The sequence below is a fragment of the Aythya ferina genome, assembly GCF_964211825.1.
Source record: "Aythya ferina genome assembly, chromosome: 3".
Taxonomy (NCBI): Eukaryota; Metazoa; Chordata; class Aves; order Anseriformes; family Anatidae; genus Aythya; species Aythya ferina.
Window position 1 is genome coordinate 74,270,372 of NC_140298.1, and position 13,212 is coordinate 74,283,583.

Here is a 13,212-nt window from a genome sequence, read left to right on the forward strand (position 1 = left end):
TTCTTGGCCCTTTGCTGGGCTTATGCCAATACATCCATGTCTCTCTCACACTGGGAAGCCACTGGGAAGCCAATGGATCCAACACTACAGTCCCACCATTGGTGGATCACCTCCCCTAGCCATCTAACTGTACTCTTTGCAATGCAGCCAAGGATGGTGTTGCCTTTCCTAGCAGAAAAGACACATCACTGGCTTTTGTTCAACTTTATGACCAGCAGCACTCCCTTTTCTTCAAAGCTGCTCTCCAGCCAGTTGGCACCTAGCATACTACTGATGCACGGAGTTTTTCCACCACAGGTGAAGTATTTTTCAGATCTGTTTTGTTCGACCTTGTGAGATTACTCTTGGCTTCTTTTGCCCACCTGTCCTCTGGCACAACAACTATCTGGTGTATTAGCTACTCCTCTCAGTTTTGCACCATGAAAAGTTTGCTGAGATTATGTTCTATCCCATCACCCAGATCACTCAACAGTACTGGCCTCAGCATTGAGCCCTGGGGTACATCAATAGTGTCTTCATTCCACTGTTCATAAGTCTCTGAGCCCAGCAGCTCAGTCGGTTTTCTGTCCACTTCACTAGCCACTTACCTATCCTCTGCTTCATCAGTTCATGTGGATGTTACCAGAGATGGTGTCAAAATGGTGTCAAAATTTATCTTGCTAAAGTCAAGATAAAAAGCATTCACTGCACTACCTTCCTTCACCAAGACAGTTAATTTGTCATAGATGTTATCAGGTTGGTCATATGAGATTTCCCTTTCATAAATCCATGCTGACTATTCCTGGTCACCTTCTTGTCCCTCATGTGTTCGGAAACTGTTTCCAGGAATATTTTCTCTGTCACATTCCCATGCTGGACCCTGTACCAGGTTCACGGTTTTCAGTATCAAGGGTTGTAGATGGACCTTCTTACCAGCTCACTGTGTTCAGATCCTGAGATAGAGTGCCCTGTCAGGAAGTCATGACCTGAACTGGGTTCACTCCCAGCTTCCGGCCTGTACTCTCTTATGCAGCAGCTGGCCCTTACTACTCCCTGGCAACATTCATCCATTACATTACTGCAGTTGTGTGAGCTATACCACTATGGCTTTGTGATTCCAATGAGATAATAGTCCAGCAACTGCATGCAGACCTCCACCCACTTCCTCCAGTTTTTCCCCCCTGCGGTGTGCATCAGAATATATAAAGTTTAGGTATGTTCCTAGTTGTTCTGCTTTACCATTAAAAGTTAGATGTACAGTGTACAATTAACAGCTTTTACTGGATTAGAGCATAGACAATGCCAAGTGATGTGTTTTAATACAAAGGTTATATGTAATGGAGAAGAAACACGCTAGGCTAAAACTGATGCTGATTTCCTGCATATATGCATATATGCATCACCTCCAGAGATGTTATCGTTATAACTTTGGCTGTTGAGACTTCACCATCAAACCTCACGTTAGCTCTTATAGCTTCTTCAACAATTGATATTTACTATGTCTACCTAGAAACTTGTCTTGCCAATATATCCAGCACTTGTATAGGATGTGAGAAGAAGGATTCAAAATCTCTCTGCTGGAAGTCTTGTGTTTCTTACTTCTCATTAAAGTGTCCTATAAATTATTCTGGGTGATTCTTAGCCTGTTTTGTTAAAGCTATTCATGTTGAAACTATCAGCTGTACACTTCCTGTGATGCTTCAAAATAGCAATTCTAGGATATGAATAATAATAATTTAAAAAAAAAAAAAGAAGAAATATTTCTTCCACTTGTTTTACTATAGGTCTAGTAAAGATAAAAATATTATTTATTATGTGCATACTTCTGACTTAAATTCTATGTTTCCCATAGGACAAGATCACTATTCTGATAAATATTTTAATTTTTCTTAATCTGAGTATTTATATAACCTTCCAAGATAAAGAGACAGATTTCATTGGGGATATACTGAAGACTAGATTTTTCATTGTGTTACTTGTTAGTTTTACATCAGCAAACTTTATCTTATAATTCTCATCAATAAAGCAATGAAAGGGACTCTCCAATTCCTTTTTCAATAAACTGCTATAAAGATATGCCATGGCAGAATAGATGTTTACAACTAGGCATCCCAAACCACTCCGATTCTTCAGTATACAGTTCTTGCCCTTCAGGTACAAAAGCAGAAGGTCACAAGTCTTCTGAAGCCACCATCAAACCCGTCAGTCTCATACAGATTTCTCAGATATTGTATGACATCTCTAATGGTGAATTTGTATACATCTGTATACATTTGGAGAACTGAACTGAACATAAGAGCTGAGATTCAACAGGAAATTAAGATGTTTAAATTAAAGTGTGAATGTGTCTAGGATCCCATTATGGTATATGGAATATACAGAGATATTCATTTGAATAGAAATTGTCTTATGCTTCAGGCTGAGATGAGTAGGAATGCAGACTAGGTAAACAGCAGTGTTTTCACTTCCATTTGGTTACAACATCTATGTTACATATAAATTCTAAAATTTGTACATATGCTTGGGTTTCTAGGACATGATTTTGAACAAGTTTCACATAAGTGTTTTCCTAGAACAGAGAGTTTTGCAATCCCAAGCAGAATCATGACCTTGGAGGTGTGAAGAGGATTCCAGAAGAATAGTTTAGGTGCTAGGGGCTTAATAAGTGGCTACATCACGTGAAGTACATATGAAGAACGGCATACAAAAGAACTGAAAATAACAAAATAAAAGACAAATATTAGCATAAAACAGGAATGTTAGCCTCGTTTAATTTCCTCCACTAATACAATTTCTGCTATTACATGCATTTCAATAAGGATATGGATGTAAATATTCCTGTCACAATGTTATTCTAAAAGTATGCTAATTCTTCCCTGGCAAGCTAAAGTGACTTGTACAATTAAAGCAGGAGGAGTTACCTCAATATCCTGTGATTTTCACGTGGTTTTGTTTGTTTGTTTGGTTGGTTTGGTTTGATTTTCTGAATAACACACCACTATGACAAAATTTTAGTAGAAAAGCTTTTCATTTGAGATAAAGCAGAAACTAAAACTATTGAAAGAAAAGAAAGAACTTTTAATTTCAAATAAGAGTCAGAGAATGCTTAACTATTTCCTCCAATTTTGGTTAGTTACATGACTTGCAACTCCAAGTTTTAGAAACTACTGTAACTTTTTTTTTCCCCCCCCATTACCTCAAGAGTGAGATATATGCACTAGATATATGAGAAACTGGGTTCTAATGATGACATTATTCTGCATCTTCGTCTTCCAGCTTTGTGATTATTTTAAAACAGCTTGAAATTAGTTTCTAAGAAGAATGATGGGGTTGCCAAAGACATGACTGCCACGTAATCAAAATAAATTAGATTCAGCAATATCACAGATTAAAAATTTGAAAAAGCATCTATAGCTTAGATAATTCCTGCAAATCTTACAATGTTCTCTAATTTAAATCACCCATGAGCAGAATATCTTTTACTAAAGTTTACTTTAAGAATAAAGTAATAAAAAGTAAATTTAATAAAGCACTCCAACTCCCATAATAACAGACAAATCAATAGTCTTATTGTTTCAGAACATAATATCATAGTAACCAAAAATTCACTAATTTTGAATTAGGCAAAGGAACTCTCAGCTGAATTCAAAATTTATGAGTCTCTAAAGTCCATCAAAGCTCTTATTTGAGTGTTATGCAAGATTAAGTGACTCCTTAATGTGACTCCTACTTCCCATGATTATCTCTGGCAAAGTACAAAATGGAAGATATATTTATCTAACAGAAAAAGAATGTTTTAAAGTAAGCTTGTTTATTTGTTTGTTTGTTTAATATTTTTGAAGTATTGTTTAAGAGTTAGATTAAAATTTACTTTTCCTTAGTAGGAAAATAAGATTTTATTTCATGCCTCACACCTACTACCATCTCTGTAAAAATACACATAGGCATTCTACTCCTGTATCCAGATCACTGATAAAATTGTTGAATGTGACTTGCCCTAAAATTGCTTACAATTTCAGAGACCACAGATGGAAAGTCACTGCTTCCCCAGGCATGGTCCTCCAACTCTAAGGACTGGGCTATCCAAGATCTGTCATTACTATTAAACAGAGGGAAAAAAAAAAAAAAAAAAAAAAAAGCATTAAATGACTTTGCCTTTGCCTTCTCTCACATATTGTGTGACCATTCACTTCAAGTATCAGTCCAATGTTTTCCTGTAACCTCCTCTTGCCATTGACATAATTGAAGAAGCCTTTTTTAGAAGCCTTTTTTTTTTTTTTTGTCTGTTGCCAGACTCAACTCGACTTTAATAAGCTATCCAATCTAAACGGACCTCATTGATGTCTTTTGGAAAGTGCTTTTTCTTTTGTAAGGGTAATACTGTAAATGCATAACTCAGAGAGTATTCCTATTTTCGCAGTTCTGTATTTGTAAAGTATAAAAAAAAAACTTTTTGTCTCTTTTTTTTTTTGTCTCTTTTTTACCCTGCTGTTACCTAGAATTCCTTTTTTTTTTTTTTTTTTTTTAATTAATTCAGTTCTCACAGCTTCTTTGTAATCATACTTATGATTGGCTTTCCCACAGGAATAATGGCAGCTGCTTTCTAGTGACTATTAACTAATGCAATTATATTCTCAAATACCATAAATGTCTACTTGATTTCCTAAATTGTCAATACTGTTTGTAAAGGATATATGAAAAGAAAAATATTTGCCCTCATGGTTTATTTAGAATGCAAACTCCTAGTGTCAGGGGCTGTCTACATGTATTGTGTAGTGCTCAGCACAATATCACAATATATCACATTATACAATCGCAGTTGCAATAATTTCTTCATTTCAGATATTTGATATAGATGTGAGTGTAAAAGAGATTACTAGTGATAAATTTCAAGACTTAACATGGGGAAACTGCAATCTGGTGCGTAACAAAGAGCCTGAAATTCCTAATACATCTAAGCTTGTATTGCAAAAGGGAGTACACGTCTTTTTAATTGTCATTATAATTTCTTTGTGTGTGTTGTTTTTTTTTTTCCCCATTAAACTATTTCTTCTAGAATTCCATATAGAGACAGTTAGTTTGACAGTTTCAGCCATGACGTGTGTCATGGCTGAAATTTTTTTTTTTTGGTTGGTTGTTTTTTTTAATGATTGCTTCAAGTAAAATATAATTTTAATTTCTCCAAATTTACTACACGTTTGAGATTCAGTACACGAAAACAATGAAAACAGTTTTAAAGGTGTTTTCAAAAGCTGTTGTAAAAATTAGAATTTTCCTGGAATGTCTCAAATACAATAGGTTGGAAAATTTTAAGCATATTTTTCCACAGGAATAAAGAAATGAAGGAACAAAAGAGAGAGAGAGAGTGAGAGAGAACTAAAATCAGATGTATTACCTACACTTTGGAAGTAGTCACCTAATAGAAAACATTTAGAGAAAATTGAGACACATTCTGAAACTTTAGCATATGTATCCATCTACAAGTAAATAAAAAAAAAAAATAAAAACAAAAACTTTTTTAACAGAAAAGTTAAATTTGGCTTTTAGCAGGAATAACTCCACAAAAGTAACAAGACAGTTAATTGCATTCTTATGTACTGCTGATTCTGTAAAGATAAAATTTCCAATACTCCGTCTATGGCAAAGTGATCTAAGTCAAAACTAACTTCTGAGAAGACTGTGTAAGGAAAGAAAAGTCCATTGCAAAATCATTAGCTGTTAGAGGAAAAAACACCATTAGAATGCTGAAGATCTGTGCTTTTAGATCTCATTATGGCAATGTAAAAATTAACAGTCTAGTCTTTTCTAATACATTGGAAAAATACAGCTTAAGAAAGGCATAGAAAGATATTTTAAACAATAAAGCAAATTTAGCTGAATTTAAGCAGTGTATCCTTGTTAATCCATCTCATCTATAAAGTAAAACTTATCCTGAGCAAACATTTCATTCAGTGTTACCACTGATCATCATACAGGGTTTTTCTGCACAGGCAGTGTGTGATGTTTTTTTCACAGTCAAATTTCAAGTCTTGCTAGTATGAAAACTTCTGTTTCTGATATATTTCTTTATGATTACTGAGAAGAGAGATAACACTTAAGATGAATTTTAGTAAAATTTGACTTTATTGGGAAGCAATAGTCTAAAGCATTAAGGAAGTCTAAAGCATTAAGGAAAAGGAATTTTCTATAGTACAGATCTCCAGTGAAACTATTCCTGAAGAAGATATCAATCTTTTTTTCCAATTAATTAATTAATTAATAATAAAATAGATAGGGAACAAAAATATAGAGGAAATGGGACATTTTCTTCCTACTTCTCTTAAAGATGACTGAAATACAAGTTCCTCTACTCTCTATTACATTTTGAAAAGGTGCTTACAAGAGATTGTAATTATTCAACATTAAACAGAAATAGAGATGGATACTGGTACGTTATTTTTACACTGTAGTTTTAATCCAAAAATATTCAAAGTGTTTTACTAGTTCTACATAAAAACAGATTCATATGTCTTGAAATCAAATTATATCTATATATTTTCTTTGTATTTTAACTTTAAAATTGCACACTACATCACTACATAAACTAAGAGCTAAAAATTATCCAAATAGACTGATAGGAAATATTTTCCTTTATTCAAATACTTTCCTAAAAATACACCTTATATCTTGAAATGTCATTTTTTTGCTGCTTTCTGTGAACATTTCACTTTTGATTAACTTTTTACAACTAATTCTTTACAAAATGCCTGAATAGTTCTACATATAGTTCTGAAACCTGTTGGAGAGGACACAGAAGCTGCACCAGCGGAGGACACATGCAGCAGTACATGCGCGTGGAAAGAATCGGAAAAGAAATATTTTTATTTTATTCTTCAAATTCCTATAATTTTAAAGAAAAACATAATTATAGATAGGCTGATTTTTACCTCTACCTTCATTGGAAGTTAAGAATTTTATAAGCCATTTGTTTTCTTGGATATCAATTTGCAAGCACAAAGAATAGGTTTGCTAATTTCTTTTTCAACATATGCTAATATATACCTATATCTTAAGAGTTTTTGACATAAGGTGTAATGTGATTGAAATAATACAATGCCTGTATTTTTATAGATGTTATTAAAAAAAAAAAAAAGTATATACTTAAACATATACTTAAACAAGCATTTTACTGAACTAATTTATGACAACTTTACCAAGCTAATTAAAAATTGAATGATACAATGATCCAACCAAGGTCAAAATTAAGAGTAAGTCAATAAATCAGTATGTGAAATTATCAAATCATCAAATGAATGTATCAAGTAATCAACTGAAATTATAAGGCTGACACCAGAAATAATTATTTTTGGTAGTCAGGTAGAGAAAATCTAAGATAATTTTTAGTCTGATATCTTCTGTTTTTTTTTTTTAGGCAATACCGACCTATTTTCTGAAGACTTTTTCCAGGAAAGCTATATAGCTCGGTTTGACTCTTAAAAGAAGGATATTAATCTCTTGGCAAATCCACTTAGTATTTTTTTTATTGATGACTCATTCACAGAATCACAGAATGTTAGGGATTGGAAGGGACCTTGAAAGATCATCTAGTCCAATCCCCCTGCTGGACCAAGAACACCTAAATCATGTCACACAGGAACGCATCCTGGGTTTGCTAATTTCTTTTTCAACCAGCCTATCCTTGTAAGTGAGGACAAGATCCAGCAGCGCCCTCCTCTTCTAGTTGGCACATCTACCATTTGCATCAGGAAGTTACCATCAGTACACTGAAGGAACCTCCTGGACTGTGCATGGCTAGCTGAGTAGGCCTTCCAGTAAATATCAGGGTAGTTAAAATCCCCCACAATAACCAGGGCCTGTGTTCGCGAGGCTGCTATCAGCTGCCTGTAGAAGGCTTCGTCAACTTCCTCATCCTGATCTAGTGGTCTGTAATACATGTAGACACCCAGAACAGTATCCCCCGTGCCAGCCTGCCCCTTAATTCTCACCCACAGACTTGCTCCTCATCTGCCCTGGACTGTATTCAATACAATGTAGTTGTTCTCTCATGTAAAGAGCAACTCCGCCACCTCACCTTGCTGGCCTGTCCTTCCTGAGAAGGAAATACTCATTCATGACCACATTCCAGTCATGTGAGCTGTCCCACCATGTCTCTGTAATTACCACTAGATCACAGTCTCCTGACCGAACACAGATTTCTATCTCCTCCTGCTTATTCCCTATGCTATGTGCGTTGGTGTACAGGCACTTCAGGGAGCGAGCTGAGCACGCCAATTTCACCATATGGGGATGGGAGGCCTCCTGGTCTTCATCACTGCTAAAGTGCTGCCCCACTGGTGCAAGCCCAGCTACAACCCCCTCTCTTTTTGGACCTAGTTTAAGGCTTTCCAAATGAGCCCTGCTAATTCCTGTCCCAGAACCCTTTTCTCCTGTGAGATAAACCTTTCCCATGTATTACTGTCAGGCCTGGTGTCTTATAAAACCAGCCATTATCAAAGAACCCAAAGCCCTGCCTGTAGCACAAGTCACATAGCCAATTATTTATGGACCAGATCCTTCTATTCTGTCCCGTGTCATCAACCCAGAATGGAAGAAGGGAAGAGCAAATGACTTGTGCTCCAGACTCTTTCACTAACCATCCCAAGGCCTTGAAGTCTTTCTTCATTCCCTTCAGACTATGGGATGCAGTTTCCTCCCCACCTGTCTGGAAGATCAGTAGCTGGTAGTACTCTGTTGAGCACAGAGGGGAGTTGCCTGCAGCACCAAACTGGTACTTGCTTCCAACTCTCCTTGTCTTTTTGGTCCCCTCCTTCTGCCCAACAGCAACAGGGCAGGGGCTCCACCACCCCCTGGGGGCCACCCCCCTTGCACCCTTCTCTCTGACTGGTGGAGTAACTCGCTGGTGTGCCAATCTCCTGCTCACACGCCCCAAATGTTCCTCAGTCTCTCCACCTCTTCCTTGAGCTCAGCCACCACGGCGAGCAGACCTTCCCCCTGAGAAGAGGCTGACCTCTCCTCAGGCAGGCTCAGGCACTCCCTGCAGCCAGAGGACTTCACAGCTGCGTCTCTGGCCAGGCCCTCTGTCTGGGTCACCACAGCCTTTTTGGAGCGAGCCAAGGGGACACCACGGTAGGTGTGTGATCTCACAGATTGACAAGAGTTAATGCAGAGGTCCCCTGCCCTGCCATACCAGGTGCACACCGGTGTGCACACAGTGCTGGCTCCTCCTTACTCCCAGACACTGTTTCTAGGCAGAGGGCGTGGGCACAGCACCCTGGCAGTGCCCACTCCCTGTCTGCTTCTCCTGTGAGAGCTAGCAAGAATTCCTCTTTTCTTCTTTGGTAAAATAATTGTGTAACATATATATTAAGCATACATGTTGTCCAACACAAGACTTCCTATAAAGTTGTTCTTAGTAATCATAAAGAAGTCACAAAACAGCAGAAGGAAGAGGGTCCGGTATTCACATCTAGGAAGACTTTTGTAGCGATGGCTATTGTTACTAAAATTTTAAATATGAGTAAGACATAAAATTTTAAATATGAGTAAGACATTCCGTGTCCTACATTCATATGCACTATTGTATTGATAAGATAAAAATTATTTTAGGTAAGGAGAATCTGAGTGTAGGATAGAATGGTGGTGGGAAGCTCAAATGAAAAAAAAAAAAATAAAAATTGACCTTTTTTGCTATTTATTTACTGGATGAAGTCATGAACAAGAAAGATCAACAGGTAGATCTGAAATAAATATAGTACACTACCAAAAACAATCAATCAGTCAAACAAACAAACAAAAACTCTTTTAGAAATAAGTAGAAAAGCAAAGTTAAAAACAAGCAGGCAAGCAAGATTCTAAATCTTAATTTTCAATCCACATATTGAATATTATTGAATTCAGAAAGGATTCAACATAAATGAAGTGGGAGAAATTAGATTTGTTTTATTACATCTGGATACAAATTGGGTTTAAATAAGATTTGTGCTGAAAAAAAAAAAAAAAAACAGCTTGCACAGGGAACTGATGTATGTGCAGTTTTCAAGTTCACATTGAAGGTCCATTTTTTAACACTTGAGGTAGTGAATTAGTGAAGTACTTAATTACATGCCAAATTATATTGGTTTTATCTTTATCTCACTAAAGGAGTGAAACTCAAACTCTTTTAACATTTGATCATCTAAAGTGAAGAACTGTTGTTTGTTGTTGTTGTTTTTAGGGACAGAGATGAAGCACAGGCATTTAAATTACCTGAAAATAATGTAGGATGACTAATTAAATATGACTGAAACGTGTATACATTTTTCATCATTATAATATGGGATTTTTTTTTTGTGAAATAGTATGAGAGATGGGAATATAGCAAGTAATCCTTTACTGTGTTTAGCTAATACAATATTATAGAGTTTCACTTTGCCAACAAATGGAACTGCATTTGATACTTTGAAAATATTTAGAAATATTTAATGTATTCATTTTTAATGAATAATGCAGTTTTAATATTAAAAAAAAAAAAAAACACAAAACTTTAAGTAGAAATCACTAGTTTAAAAATTTCCAAAACTTCATATTATTTATGAAAAAGTTTAGAGAACTGTACTATATAGTAGACTGATGGCACATGATAGCTATATGATTACACATTGTATTCAAGTATATATGATGATATCCTCATATACTGATCTACTGTGTACTGAATAATCATTTCAATTCTGCAGCTTTTGTAATACTAATATCTTGATCATTTCAAGCTTCATCAGTTATAATTATAGGCTTGGAAACATTTTATATGAAATCTTTCTTACACTTCCTAATAAGGTTGTAGGATATAGATAGGTAGATAGATAGATAGACAGATAGATAGATAGACAGAAAAGAAGCACCTCCACCCTCAAAGAAGAGATATAAAGTCATTAATATTTTAGTATATCTTAACGCAACAAAAATCTATTCTCATAGTCTCATCTGCCATGGGCATAACAGTGCCCTAAATAGTAGTCATCTTTTCTCCAACTCTGTTTTTGTAGGTTTTGCAGCTATTCAGTTCAAATTTAACTAGCTGAAATGATTGGCCATACTGGATAGGAAGGAACTGTAAAGTAAACAGAAAAGCTAAGTGGAAGAGAAATAGATGAGACATTCATTTTCAATTCTGGCTGACAATGACTTGTCACAAGTCTCCTTCTTCTTCTTCGTATTAGCACTGTCAAGAGGCAAATGATGAGCTGCATAATGACCTGAGTACTCAGATTAGTACATGTTGGTTCATGTGATTCTGCAATTCCGTGAATATCTAGAGCATAGAAATGGTTTGTCAATATTAAAGAAATGGTCAGAGAAGAAGAGATGATGCAAACTGATACATGTACTTTTAAGGTGAATGCTACTAGCAATGGAAAGAAAAGCAAAGTAAAATAAAACAAAGCAATCCAAACAAAAATCCAAACGTACACAGAGAGGTAGGGAAAATAAATAAATAAGGAAATAAGGAAATAAAAAAGAAGGAATATGGACCTGATCAAATGATTTGCATATTAAGAATCAGAGAATCGCAGAATGGGCAGGGTTGGAAGGGACCTCTGAAGGTCATCTAGTCCAAACTCTCTGCCAAACAGGATTGCCTGCAGCACATTGTGCAGGATGGCATCCGGGTGGGTTTTGAATATCTCCAGAGAAGGAGACTCCACAGCCTCTCTGGGAAACCTGTGCCAGCTCTCTGTCACCCTCACACTAAAGAAGTTTTCTCATGTTCAGCCAGAACTTCCTGTGCTTTAATTTGTGCCCGCTGTGTCCTGTCCTGTCACTGGGCTTAACGGAAAATAGACTGGCTCCATCCTCTCAACACCCTCGCCTTAGATATTTATATACATTAGTGAGGTCTCATAACTGAGTATAGTCCAGAACAGACTTCAGGATAGGTCAGCTGGAAACCTGAGAAGAAGCCTGACTCCGAAAGTAGAATATTCTGAAATTTCAGTTTTCTAATTTACTGATAAGTAATGATAATTTTGCTAAGAAGCTAGGTTTTGGCATCTTATGTGAACTGAGTCTCAAAACAATTGGAAGAAATCCTTTGATTAAAACCTCTAATGACCCTCATTTGGTGACTCATACACATTGCTAAAAGACATAATTTGTTAAAGGTTTTTAACATATGAAATAGAAAACCAATGCAAAATAAAGAACAGAGGTTAAATACATCAATTTTAAAGGAAAAAATGTGAAAAAGATGCTGAGGAAGAAAGTCAACACCAACAATTAATTTGTGAGACAAGGACATGGTTTTACATAGGAAAGTACAGTACCAACAAGTCACATATGTAAAATTGGAGGCTGAGGTTGAGAAATAGAACTGAAATATGCTTCACTTGGAAACATCAGTGGATGTAATGATTTTTTTTTTACCTCTGTCAGACATTCAAGTGTCTGGATAAGATACTACTGTATATATACATATATACACCTATATACATATATTTATATACGTATACCTATATACATATATATAGTGCCTCAGGATATTCAACATAATTTGTTGAAAATTAAACTTGCTGATTCATAAGGTGAAAGCCAAGTTGCATTTTCCATATTCTGAGCATGTATGTAGAGAGAAGATCTTTGGATTTTTCAGATCTAGGAGAAATTAAGGAAGAATTCTCATGTTTTAATGAAAAGCTAAGATAAATTGGTATTATTATTCTACATACTCATACTTATTTCCATAAGGAAAAATAGGTTGAATTAATTTATAATTCTCTTGAAAAACAAATTAATCAAACTATATGACTTAATGAAATAATGAACTAAAATTCATCAAGACAGTAACCAAGTGCAATCAAGTTTATTTCTCCTCAGCAATGATTTCAAAAACTTTAGAAGAAGAGAGTGGACTGTAATTTTTGCTTTTGGTCTCAACATTTAAATGCCACAAAGTACTTAAGGAAATACGTATCACAATCTGAATTAACAGAGGTTCTTCTCTACAGTGGTAGCTTAGTATCTTGCCAGGTATTAACAAATGATGGAAATGTGACCAAAATCCTGTTTAAATCTACTATACTTTTCCATGCATTGCATTACAACAGATAAGTTGGCTTAATAGTTTTCTGTATCCATAATTTTTCACTAGTTAAAATACAAACTTTATAAGAAACTTTTAATTTCAGTTCTTCACATCAAAATTGGCTGCATTTTATTCTGTAAGCACAGTTTATTTCTCTTTTTCATGCCTGTAGTTAA

General features: G+C 35.5%; 1 long non-coding RNA gene across 1 annotated transcript; it reads right to left on the bottom strand.

Annotated features, from left to right (window-relative positions):
- Positions 1-1,911: 1,911 nt before the first annotated feature.
- On the bottom strand, positions 1,912-9,980 carry LOC311434426. The gene is made up of 3 exons (XR_014691475.1): positions 8,677-9,980; positions 3,991-4,078; positions 1,912-2,691 (listed from the first exon to the last, which is right to left on the bottom strand). It is a non-coding gene; the product is annotated as an uncharacterized lncRNA (long non-coding RNA).
- Positions 9,981-13,212: the final 3,232 nt, after the last annotated feature.